Source organism: Macaca nemestrina, chromosome 5 (genome assembly GCF_043159975.1).
Source record: "Macaca nemestrina isolate mMacNem1 chromosome 5, mMacNem.hap1, whole genome shotgun sequence".
Classification (NCBI taxonomy): Eukaryota; Metazoa; Chordata; class Mammalia; order Primates; family Cercopithecidae; genus Macaca; species Macaca nemestrina.
In genome coordinates this window covers 17,663,115-17,676,710 of record NC_092129.1, presented here as the reverse complement: position 1 = coordinate 17,676,710, position 13,596 = coordinate 17,663,115, and positions in this window count along the sequence as shown.

Genomic DNA, 13,596 nt, shown 5'->3' with positions numbered 1-13,596 from the left:
GGGCTGAGACGATGGGATTTTCTAAATATACAATCATGTCATCTGCAAACAGGGACAATTTGACTTCTTCTTTTCCTAACTGAATACCCTTTATTTCTTTCTCTTCCTGATTACCCTAGCCAGAACTTCCAACACTACGTTGAATTGGAGTGGTGAGGGAGGCTCTCTTGGTACTGTTTTTCACACACACAAAAAAAGATATTTTTAATTTTAATAAAATCTAGCTTGTCAATTCTAGATTTTGGTATTATATCTAAAAAGTTATCACCAAATCCAAGGTCATCTAGATTTTCTTCTATTTCATCTTCTAGGAGTTGTATAGTTTTCTAATTTAAATTTACATCTGGATTCATTGTGAATTAATAGATTATAAAATCTGAGTATAGATTTATTTTATTTTTACATGTGGATATCTTATCACCTTTGTTGCAAAGGCTAGTTTTCCTTCTTTGCATTGCCTTTGCTCCTTTTTCAAAAATTACTTGACTATATGTCAGTTCCTGGACTCTTGCCTCTGTTTCACTGATCTATTTGTCTATGTTTTCACCAATACTACAGTGTCTTTATTACTGCAGCTTCATAGTAAGTCTTGAAGTCAGGTAGTTTTATTCCTCCAAACTAATTGATATTGTTTATTCCTTACATATCCTCATGGGTATTCTGGCTATTCTGTGTGTCTCTTCATACAAACTTCAGAGTAAGTTTTTGAGTATCCACAAAATAACTTGCTAGGATTTTGATAGTGACTTCCTGAATCTATAGATCAAGTTAGGAAAAAATGACATATTGACAATATTGAGTTTACCTACTCATGAACATGGAATGTCTCTCCATTTATTTAATTATTCTTTGATTTATTTCATCAGAGTTTTTTAGTTTTTCCCATGTAGATCTTATACATATCTTGTTAGATTCATAGCTAAGTATTTTTTGAGGCATACTAGTGTAAATGGCATTGTGTTTTTAATGTCAAATTCCACTTATAGTGGTGTATAGGAAAACAATCAACTTTTTAATATTAACCTTGCATTCTGTAACTTTGCTATAATCACTTATTAGTTCTTTAAGTTTTGTTGACAGTTCTTTTGGATTTTCTACATTGAGGATTATGACATCTGTGAAAAAAAGACAGTTTAATTTTCTTCTTCCCAGTCAGAATATCTTTTACTTCCCATTCTTGCTTACATGCATTATTGAGGACCTCCAGTAATACGTTGAAAGTGGTGGTGAGGGATGGAACATTTTTAACTTGCTCTTGATCTTAGTGAAAAGAATTCTAGTTTCTGACTATGAAGCATGATGCTAGCTGTATACTTCTTGTAAATATTCTTTATCAAATTGAATAAATTTCCCTCTCTTCTTATTTTACAGGGAGTTTGTTATTTTTTAATGAATGACTGTTGGATTTTATCCAATGTTTTCTCTGCATATTTTGATATGATCATTTAAATTGTTTAGCATATTAACATGATAGATTACAATAATTAATTTTAAATGATGAATGAGCTTTACATACCTGAATAAATCCCACTTAGTCATGGTGTATAATTCTTATTATATATTGTTGTGATTTGATTTGCTAATACTTTGTGGAGAATTTTTGCATCTATGTTCATAAGATATATTGTAGTTTTCTTGAAACATCTCTTGTCAATTTTTGGTATTAAGGTAATATTGGCCTTATAGGATGAGTTACAAGTATTCCCTCTGTTTCTGTCTTCTGAAAGAGATTTTAGAAAATGGTACAATTTTTTTCTTTAAATATTTGGTAGAATTCACCGGTGAACCCATCTGGGCCTGGTATTTTCTATTTTGGAAGGTTATTAATTATTGTCTAAGTTTATTTAATAGATATGTTTACAAACATGTTGTCTTTCTTCTCATTTGAGTTTTTAAAAAATGTGTCTTTCAAGGAATTATTTCATTTCATGTAGGCTTTTACATTTGTGGGCATAGGGTTGTTCATAATTTTCATTTATTACCTTTTCAATATGCATGGGATCCTTAATGACAGCCTCTCTTTATATCTGATATATGTATTTTGTGTTCTGTTTCTTTGCCTAATTAGTGCTTTATCAATTTTGTTGATCTTTTCAAAGAACTAGATTTTGGTTTCATTGATTTTTGTCTATTTCATATTTTTAATTTTATTTATTTTTGCTCTATTTATTTTTGCTTACTTTGAATTTAATTTGCTCTTCTTTTTCTAGTTTCCTAAAGTGGAAGCTTAGATAGTTTATTTTAGATCATTTTAATTTCTCTAATATATACATTCAATGCTGTAAATTTCCCTCTAAGCAGTGCTTTCACTGCATCCCAAAATTTTTGATGAGTTGTTATCATTTTTGTTTAAAAATAGTTTTTAATTTCTCTTGAGATTTTCTCTTTGATTCATGTATTACTTAAAAGTGTGTTGTTTAGTCTCCCAGTATTTTCAGATTTTCTAGCTATTTTTCTGTCACTTCTGATATCTAGTTTAATTATATTGTGGTCTGAGAGAATTGTACGATTTTTTTTAACTTGTAAGGGTGTGTTTCATGGCCCAGTATGTGGTCTACCCTAGTGAATGTTCCATGTGAACTCGAGAAGAATGTGTACTCTGTTGTTCTTGGATAGTCTATAAATGTCAATTATACTCAGTTGATTCATTGTGTTGTTGAGTTTAATGTCCTTGATGATATTCTGCCTGTTAGATCTGTCCATTTCTGATAGATTGGCATTGAAGTCTCTGTAAAAGTGGCTAGTTCAGTTTTTCCCTCAGACATTTTTGATGTTTTATTTTTAGTCACATACATGTTAAAGATTATTATGTCTTCTTGGATAATTGGCTTCTTTAGCATCATTTAATACCCCTCTTTTTCTAACTTTCTTTACTCTGAAGTCCGCTCTATCTAAAATTAATGTAGCTATACTCCCTTTCCTTTGCTTAGTGTTAACATAGTATACCTTTCTGCATCTATTTCGGTGTGTGTTTTTACATTTAAAGTTGATGTCTTATAAAGACAACCCACTTTAAAATTTGGCATTATTGATCCTGTCTGAAAATCTCTGTCTTTTAATTGGTATGTCCAGGACATTGTCATTGAAAATGATTACTGATACAACTGGATTAATATCTACCATACTTGTTACTGTTTTCTACTTGTTAACCTTGTTCTTTGTTTGTGTTTTCATCTTCCACCTTTTTTCTGCCCTTCATGGTTTTAAATAAGCATTTCATATAATTCAATTTTCTCTCAATTCTTAGTATATCAATTATATGTTTAAAATGCTTTTAAGTTAAAAACACATAGGTTGCCCTATATTTTGCAATACAGATTTACAAGTAATCAAAGTTCACTTTTGAATAACACTATATTGCTTCATGAGTAGTGGGAGTAACTTATAACAACAAAATCATGCTATTTCTTCCCTCTCATTCCTTGTATTATGTGGTCATTCATTTCACCTATACTAAGCATACACATATGCATAAGCATACATAATTGAGTTAATTGTTGCTATATTATTGTGAATAAACATATTTATTAAATGAATTGTGACTATGGAAAAAATTAATGTTTTAAAATCTATATCTATTCCTTCTACAATGTCCTTTCTTTCTTTATGTAGATATGAGTTTCTGACTGGTATAATTTTTCTTCTCTTTAAATAACTTTTTTAAACGTTTCTTGTAAGGAAGCTCTACTGGCAACACATTTTCTCAATTTTTGTTTGTCTGAGAAAGAAGTCTTAATTTTTCCTTTACTTTTGAAAGAGAATTTCATTTGTTACAGAATTCTGAGCTGATGTTTTCTTCCTATCAACATTTTAAATATTACACTTTACTCTTTTGTGCTGCATGATTTGGGGGAAGCCAAATGTAATTCTTTTCTCTGCTCCTCTATAGGTAAGATTCTTTTTTCTCTCTGGTTTCTATCAGGACTTTTTAGTTTTGATTTTCTACAGTTTGAATACGATGTTCTTAGATTTTGGGGTTTTAGCTTATTTTGCTTGTTTTGAGAATTTTTGGCATTTATCCTACTATTAGTGTTTTTTTGAGCTTCTTGGAACTATAGTTTGGAACACTAATTTTGGGAAAATTTTCAGTGATTATTGTTTCAAATATATTTTCTGTTCCTTTCTCTCTTCTTTTTCCTTCCAATATTCCAATTAACGTATGCCATACCTTTCATAGTTGTTCTGCAGTTCCTGGACATTCTGTTCTATTTTTTTCAGTCTTTTTATTTTTTGATTTTTAGTTTTAGAGTTTTCTATTGAGATATCTTAAAGCTTAGAGATTCCTCAGTTGTGTTAGTCTAATAAGCCCATCAAAGCATTCTTCATTTCTGTTACAGTGTTTTTGATTCTAGAATTTTTTTTTTTAGTCTCTGATAAAACAGATTTTATTTTTATTTATTTATTTATTTATGTATTTATTTATTATTATTATACTTTAAGTTCTAGGGTACATGTGCATAACGTGCAGGTTTATTACATATGTATACTTGTGCCATGTTGCTGTGCTGCACCCATCAACTCGTCAGCACCCATCAACTTGTCAGCACCCATCAACTCGTCATTTACATCAGGTATAACTCCCAATGCAATCCCTCCCCTTCCCCCCCTCCCCATGATAGGCCCCGATGTGTGATATTCCCCTTCCCGAGTCCAAGTGATCTCATTGTTCAGTTCCCACCTATGAGTGAGAACATGTGGTGTTTGGTTTTCTGTTCTTGCGATAGTTTGCTGAGAATGATGGTTTCCAGCTGCATCCATGTCCCTACAAAGGACACAAACTCATCTTTTTGATGGCTGCATAGTATTCCATGGTGTATATGTGCCACATTTTCTTAATCCAGTCTGTCACTGATGGACATTTGGGTTGATTCCAAGTCTTTGCTATTGTGAATAGTGCCACAATAAACATATGTGTGCATGTGTCTTTATAGCAGCATGATTTATAATCCTTTGGGTATATACCCAGTAATGGGATGGCTGGGTCATATTAGAATGGCGATCATTAAAAAGTCAGGAAACAACAGGTGCTGGAGAGGATGTGGAGAAATAGGAACACTTTTACACTGTTGGTGGGATTGTAAACTAGTTCAACCATTATGGAAAACAGTATGGCGATTCCTCAAGGATCTAGAACTAGATGTACCAGATGATTCTAGAATTTCTTTTTGTCTTCCTTAAAATGTCCATTTCTTTGCTTACGTTACCCATCTGTTCTTGGATGCCATCCACTTTATCTATTAAAAGTCCTTAATATATTAATCATAATTGTTTTAAATTTCCAGTCTGATTATTTCAACATCCCTGCCATATCTGATTCTGCTTTTGATGCTTGCTCCACCTCTTCAAACTGTGGTGTTTTGCCTTTTTGTATGCCTGGTAATTTTTTCTTGATAGGTGGACACGATATAGCAGGAGAAAGGAACTGATATAAATTAACCTTTAGTAATACAGTGGCAAGGGAAACAAGGGGAAACACCATCCCTGTTTCCCACAACTTGTCACTGAATTACTAAAGTCCTACAACTAGGTCTCAGTCATAGTGAGTCTGAACTTCTGGACTGTGAACTTCACAAGTGCTTCTCAGTCCACCCTCCCACCTCAAGTAGGACAGAATAGCTAGAGTAGCTGGAATGGGGTATTTCCCTTCTCTCCTGTGGAAGCCTAGGAGGGGCTGGAATTGAGTATTTCCCTTCCTCCTAGTGGAAGATTAAAACTGGCTAGAGTTGAGTATTTCCTTTCCTCCTGTTATTTAGGCTGTGATAAAACCAAAGCAGGTTAGGATCTGGTTAAATCACTTCTTTTGAGGGCAGACCTCATTAAGAAGAACAGAATGCTCTGACTAATTTTAAGATTATTCATTTTCCCCTCTCCCTGCCAGGAGCAGAAGGGAATTTGTCTTTGTTATTCACTGTGAGAAACTGGTTGAGTTCCAGGAAGTAAGACTCACCAAAGTACATGCCCCACCTCCCATAACGAGTCTCTCTGAAGTTTTTATCTCTCAGACTTGTCCACACAGAGACTCCAGCAATTTGTTAATTGTGGTTCAGATTTTTCCACCCTGGCTCTGGTTGCTGTGGACATATGTAATCAGATAAATTGTGGTTCTCTGTATTTGCCTGTCTGACTCCAATTTTGTGGGCAGTGGTTTGCCCTGTGACCTTACTTCTCTTAGGGATCTAAGATGAGTTGTCGAGCTGTAGTTTGTTCAGCTTTTTGACTTCTTTTTAGGACAGAATGGCAACCTCCAAGCTCCTTATATGCCAGGCCAGAAACAGAAAGTCCCTAAATTCTTTTGATGCCCTATTTCCTCTCTCTGTTGATGCTGCCACTAATTTTGCCTTGACTAGTAAAAAGTATACTCATGCATCGTTTAATGATGGAGTTACATTATGAGAAACACGTTGTTAGGTGATTTCATCATTGTGCAAATATCATGGAGTATACTCATACAAACCTAGATGGTATAGCCTACTACACACTTAAGCTGTATAGGGTAGCTTATTGCTCCTAGAGTATAAACCAGTATGGTATACTACTGTACTAAATAATGTAGGCAGCTGTAAAACAATGATAAATATTTGTATATCTAAAAATAGCTAATTATAGAAAAGATACAGCAGAAATACGGTTTTATAATCCTATGTAACCACCATCCTTTATGTGGTCTGTTTTGACCGAAACGTTATGTGGTGCATGACAGTATATGCAATAGTTTGATAGATCTGAAGACTGTTTTACATGATATATTTTCCAATATAAAAGTAGGGTTTTATAGATAATAATAGTAATACAGCCTTTTATTTGTATGATGCTTCATACGTTTATACAATAAGACGTATTCCTTCCTTGATTTTCATGACAAAAAACTCTGACTTGAAATGAATTATCTAAAATTACAAATTAGAAATCTGAGTATTAGTGTGGTTCTCTTATTTTTTCTAGATCACACAGTTGAGTGAAAGGTGGAGTCAGAAATGAACATGGTCTCTCTACTCCTGCAATAAACTGAACTATATGGCCCACATCATGTTTTAATATTATTTACTTGTATTGGCAGAAAAGCCCTGTCTGCTCTGGCATATTACATTGCAAACATCTATAAGCCACAGATGAATGTATGTGAATCTACTATAGGTTGTTATAGCACCAGCAATTTTGGGTAAGAAAGGTAACCATGAATAATGTTTTAATGCTTGATTCATGAAAGGATATACTATGGCTGTCAGGCAAACTGGATTGTGGTAACAAAAGCATTAATAATCCTCTATTGACAATATTGTTCTAATATTACCAAGAATTCATTCTCCTTCCTAAATCCTTTTATTCCATGGTTCAGCTTATATCGTTATAAATTCTCTGGATTTGAAACAGTTATGCCAGATCTGCTAGACATTTATAAAAGCTTTCCCTTCCAGACAAAAGTCTGAAGCACATGTTATGAGACAAATGCAAGAAGTACTATGGTATTTGTGAGGTTCAGAATATTAGGAACATATGATCACTGATGACAAACAGACTAAGAAACACTAAAAATGTGCATAACATGTCTGGTTTTTGAACGTTATAATGAGGGAAAACTGAAAAGTCTTCATTTGTTGCCACTATTACAAAGAATCTTCTCACAAAGATGAAAATAACAAAGGAATTTAAGTACACATATAAATACTTCAAATACTTATGGACAAAACAATTATAAAACAGTTAAAACCTTTCTTTTTTTTTTGCTATTCTTGAACTATATATTTTTTCAATAAATACTTAAGATTATCTTTACTTTTTTGCGACAGGGAAAAGCTTATGCTACTCAAAAAGTGTTATAGATACAGATGAAAAAAAAGTTTAGAAGAGTAGGTAGAGTTTGTCATCAGTTCTTTTTATTAAATGATAGTCTATACAGGGAACTAGTGATACAGATGAATAACAATGAGAGATGACATGCAGAACTTAGTGAGATAATCTAGCAATAGTTTTTATTTTGTTCAAATGAACTGCATTAAACATCACTGGTATCTTGTGAAAATCAGTAGATTTTCAGGTTTCTGCAAATCACTAGAGCTTGAAACAATCGCTGTCTCCAAATGACTATCTTCTCTCTATTCATCTCCAGGTGACAAGTCTTAGCTCTTGCACCTCTGTAATTTTCACTCTCTCCATTACTACTGTCATTGCCTCAATAACTCTTTCCCCAGAGTGATTTTATGCCATACTAAAATAACAAATAATGTAGCCTCCTAACAAATCTTCTCACAAGATCTGCAATCTATTTTATACAACACACTCATATTAATTCTTATGTAGAACAATTCCAATGAAGATTTTGTGGTCTCTAATAAAAAAAAAAATGGCAGCCCAATAAATGGCCTGAGGATGAATTTTGTATAGTTGGTATTTTTACCATGCCACTCTACCTGCTTTTTATGCTGTGCCTCAGTTATGTATGCATGGATTTTAATTGCCTGAGTAGTCTCCAAGCAACACAAGGTGAGGATATATTTCTAACTAGCCTTTCTAGTCACCACATTTGTTGAACACTGAGTGCTTTATTTTTGTCCTAATTCAGGTTAATTCATATGTATTCCAGCCACGGTTTATTTGCTTCAAATTTTTATTATATTTTAATATTTGACATCAGGGGATAACGAGGTATAATGATGGAAAAATCAAAAATTTCCCTTCTTTTCACATTGTGACATGGCACAAATTTCAGATACCAGGATTTAGTTAAGTAACTTCAATCTACCAACAACACTGTTCAAATTTCAGTTACCACCATGTATTACCTGCATATAGTTTTGTAAGGTACAAACTTCACTGCTTGCTCCCAGTCCACAAATCGCTATGTAAATAGCAGAAATACATCATGATCAGGGCCCAATCATGTCACTCTTTTCAACATCTGTCAGTGATTGGTCACTGCACATATATCACTCAGCTCACCCACAGGTAGCAAAGGGTATAGCTGTGTTACCTCTTTGCCTCCCAGTGATAAACCCATGTGACGTTTTACAAAAATGGATAATCAGAAGGAACTGACTAACAAAGAACAAAGTGCAGCAAACAAATGAGAAGTGATGAGGCTGGAACTCTATAAATAGAGTTACAATAGAGTTACCAAAAAAATGCTGAATGTGGAAATGTTTACATGGCTACTGTTGGATAGACTAGATCTGCAGCCAGGAGAACTTAGTGAAGGTGAACTCACTGATATATATGAAGAACTTGGTTGTGACAAAAACAATGACGTCTGGTCGTTTGCGGTGGCTCATGACTGTAATCCCAGCATTCTGGGAGGCTGAGGTGAGTGGATCACGAGGTCAGGAGATGGAGGCCATCCTGGCTAACATGGTGAAACCCCATCACTACTAAAAATACAAAAAATTAGCCGGGCGTGGTGCGCAGTGGCGGGCGCCTGTAGTCCCAGCTACACGGGAGGCTGAGGCAGGAGAATGGCGTGTACTCGGGAGGTGGAGCTTGCTCTGAGCAAAGATGGCGCCACTGCACTCCAGCCTGAACTATGAAGACTCGTCTTAAAAAAAAAAAAAAAAAGAAAAAAAAGAATGACGTACTAGAGGAGGTGAGGCCAACAAAACTCTTCACATTAAAGGAATTCTGAGATTTCACAATACTGAAAGCACTTACAAAAAATGTCAAGCATATATCCAAAGTTAGAAGTAATTATCTAGAAAGATGGCAGCTCTCTATCCTGTTTTACAAAAATAAAGCAATGTTCAAACAACCGTTTGATAAGTTTTTCAGAAAGAAATGAAACATTTTATCTTGATGTTTCTAATGGTTTAAATCACAACGTATCAGGTAAATACCAGGTTTACAGGGTTTTTCATGTTTTATATATTTAAAACTGACAGAGTTTTTAATGTTTTGACAAAAAGTTTTTATAGATCACAGAATAATTGTATTTTTCCCATTGATTACAAAGATCATTTTGCATTTCAGTTTGTATGATTATTTTCACAGTTCCACACTACTATGCAAAGTGAGAACTGCCTACATGTATGCATATACATATATCCACACACATATACACACACATATATATGTAAATGTGTATGTGTGTGGTGGTGATATATGTGTGCATTTGGTGATACTACTCTTGGGAAATAAAAATAAGAAATCTTTTTAAACTGAAATTTAGATATATAGTTTTAGCAGTCATTCTTAAAATGGGTAAGCCCACAGGAATTTTACACCCAAATTATGAATTACTAAAAAAAAAAAAAGTCATAAAAACCATTATTTTTTAGCACAAAGATTATATTACACAAACTTAATTGGAGCTACCCAGAGATTATCTTTTTAGTCAAAAGATAAAGAGGTTAAAAGTTTGTTTTTCAAGAGACTTTTAAAGTGATTAGGTAGCCAAGTACTGAGCTTATACGGTCTAGTGTAGTTCAACCTCCCTGGCAAGTACACACAGCATAGCAGTACAGCAGAGAATACTCTCTGGTGTCTCCTGCCAAAAAGAATATTAACTGGTTTCTACAGACAACATAATTCGGCTACTCATTGGAAGGCCTTAAACGCAATTATTAGCTTCCTAGAAATAGGCTCCTTTGTACATTTTACCTGCTGTAATTATTTGGCCCTTTTGTCCTTGTTTCTTATAGATATAAACAAACCAAATTCCATAATAGAGTGTGTTTTGCAATCCACTGTGCAAATAAACATTCAGTTTTCCTTAATATTGAGTCTTCACAGAACAGTAAGTTGCCAACCTTTATTTCAAGGTTAAGGCTTCCAACAGTTATTCACCTATGCGTGTATATGCCATTTCAACAAACCAAACCAAAACAAACAAAAAACCTTTTATGTTACTAGACATTTTGCCCATATATACAGTGAATGTTCTTTAATAAATAGATTGGGGAATGGAATTTTCAAATTATTTAAATATTCTTAGTGACACAGTTACTATACATGTACCTTCAAAGATTAACAAATTTCACAGAAATAGGAACCAATAACATTGCTTTCAGTATAATTCTTAATGAAGTCAAAGATATTTTAAGTTATTCTTCATGAAGAATGGTTATTGTACGCCTAAGGAAACACAATACTAGTTAATGAGGATACCTGGCTGGAAGGAAAAGATTGTCAAATTTCAGTACATACTGTTTATAAATAATGTTATTTAATTTTCAGCAGCTGCTATTTGAGAAGATTTATGTGGTTTAGGAGATTTTGTCCAACAGCTATTAGAAGAGGCAAAAATTGCCCAACTGCGTTAGGCTTACACTGAGGCCATTTGGGGTTCTAGTGTGCTCTGAGGAGTTTTAAATTGTTCTCCCTAATATCAACCTTTAAAAATTACATATGTACCGCCCAATCCCATCACTTACCTACTCATGCATAATCTATCATGCCTATCAATTATTGTATCAATGTCTGAGTTCAAGAAGACCTATAAGTAGCTCCTAACTTCGTAAACTGCATTTCAATCATTTCTAAGCAATCTGTTGCTTAAGGATGTAAGGGATAGGCCCTTGTTTTTATATTCCAAAACTTGCTAAAAGAACCATCTGTTCTTTCCAAACTCTTACAAGCACCAGTAAAATTATATTTGATACTTAACTTAAAAATAGGTGATTTATTAAACTTAGGATTTGGCTTTTGGAATTTATCTCCATGTACTTTAAATGAATAACTCCACCAGACCTAGGAAATGTGAATTTGTTGTGAAGTAGTCAAGAAGTTGACATAAAAAAACTGGAGCCAGTAATCCTGCGTCCATTGCTTAAAAGCTGGGTGATGTTTGTAAAGTTACATAAAGTCTATGATTCTTAGTTTCTTTATCTGTAAAATGGGCATAATAATTTATACTTTATTGTGCTGTCAAGAGGATTAAATTAGATGACACATATTTATGCTTACAGACATAATAAACACTAAAATATTATCAAATAAACACTAAAATATTATAATAGAGCAACCATGTAATTATGATCAAATTCTGTCCAGAAGTTTGCTTAGGACAGATGCTAAACTATACAGGATATAGGGCTGAAAATAAAATTGTCCCAAGAAAACCATGATGTATGATGACCCGAGTCATTATTATATTGTTGTTTTAATTACTTTTACCTATCAACTGCAACTAATCTTTCTATCGACTCACCCCATCTTACATCTTTCTCGTGTGTGTGTGTGTGTGTGTGTATGTGTATCACAACCTATCTAAGATGATAGCATTAGCAACTGAAGTGCAGTAGCTAAAATGTATCCAAAGACTCCATGGATCCCTGAGAATGCAAGTGATTGCTGGAGGGGGTCAGTTCAAGCAGTACTATAGACATGATGATGGCTGTAACTCAATTCATAGTGACCAGCGCAAATGTGGGTGACCCACTTTCTAGACCTGAGCTCTTTATTAGAAACCCTCTTATCTTTTTCAAAGCCTTCATTACCACTTGTTTTATTTACACAAATTTAGGGTTATGAAAGTTCAGTTATAACTCACATCATTATGTGAATTCCAACTAATAATTACGTGCTTTCAGCCAAACTCAATGGTTCTTGTGAAAGCAATTCCTCAAGTGAAATAATTGTTATCCATGAAGCTTATTTTATTCTTCAGATTAAACATTAAACATTTTCTCATATTTTACAGCTACAAATTCTAAAATACGATGGCATTTTTCTTCCTGGAGCTAGAAAGATGTAATAAGATATCAAGCATGTTTATGCAACAATGGTGCTGGCAGCTGGGTTATGTCAAAATTCCTTCATTTATTACTTCAGATTTACCAACAATTATGGACATTTTTTAAAACTAACTTGCAGAGTTTGAACATATTTTACTTCTGCAACCAGAGCACACTCCAAACAGACGGATTGAGACAATAAGACTATTCACTTGTGAATGATAGTTGGGGCAATTTGGGGACAGTATGGGAAGTATTAGGGCTGCTGGAAATTTCCTCCTTATATATTAAGCTTTGGAGTTGAAGAGCACGAAAATCTTTTTTTATTTTTCTGACTAGTGATGGTAATCTTTTTCACTACTCTGGTAGGTTAGTGTCAGGCTAGGACAAAGAAACCTAGTCATCAGCTAGTATTCACTTAACCTCTCTGGAGTTCAGTGTCCTCTCCAAAATAAAAGAAAGTTGTAGTAAATGCTCTTCAAGGTCTGTACTGTATCTGTGATTCTGTGCTTCTAGGGACTTCTTGCCAGTTTTGAAGAAACTAGTCATACTTCTGAACTAATAAATTTTGCAGTTGTATACTGCTATGTGAGCTGTCATGAGAGAAAATTGAAGGAAGGGACATAAGGTTACTTAGAGTCAAAACCAAAAACCTCTGTAATCATACAGCATCCCTTTCATGTTGTACATGTTCTTAGAAACATTTGTGATAGGAATTCTGGGCATCTTTACTTAAGATCAAGGTCAACAGTGTCCACAATGTAACATTTGTCCTGAATTACTCTTAGCTCTAATCAGTCTGCTGCATACGTTCAGGTGTGCATGGAAAGTCTTCAAATCTCAGATCCTTAGTTTTCCTTAGAGACACTCCATACCTATGTCTGTTTCTCAGATTTATCCATTACACAGTTATGTGAAGAATTGGACTTGTCACACA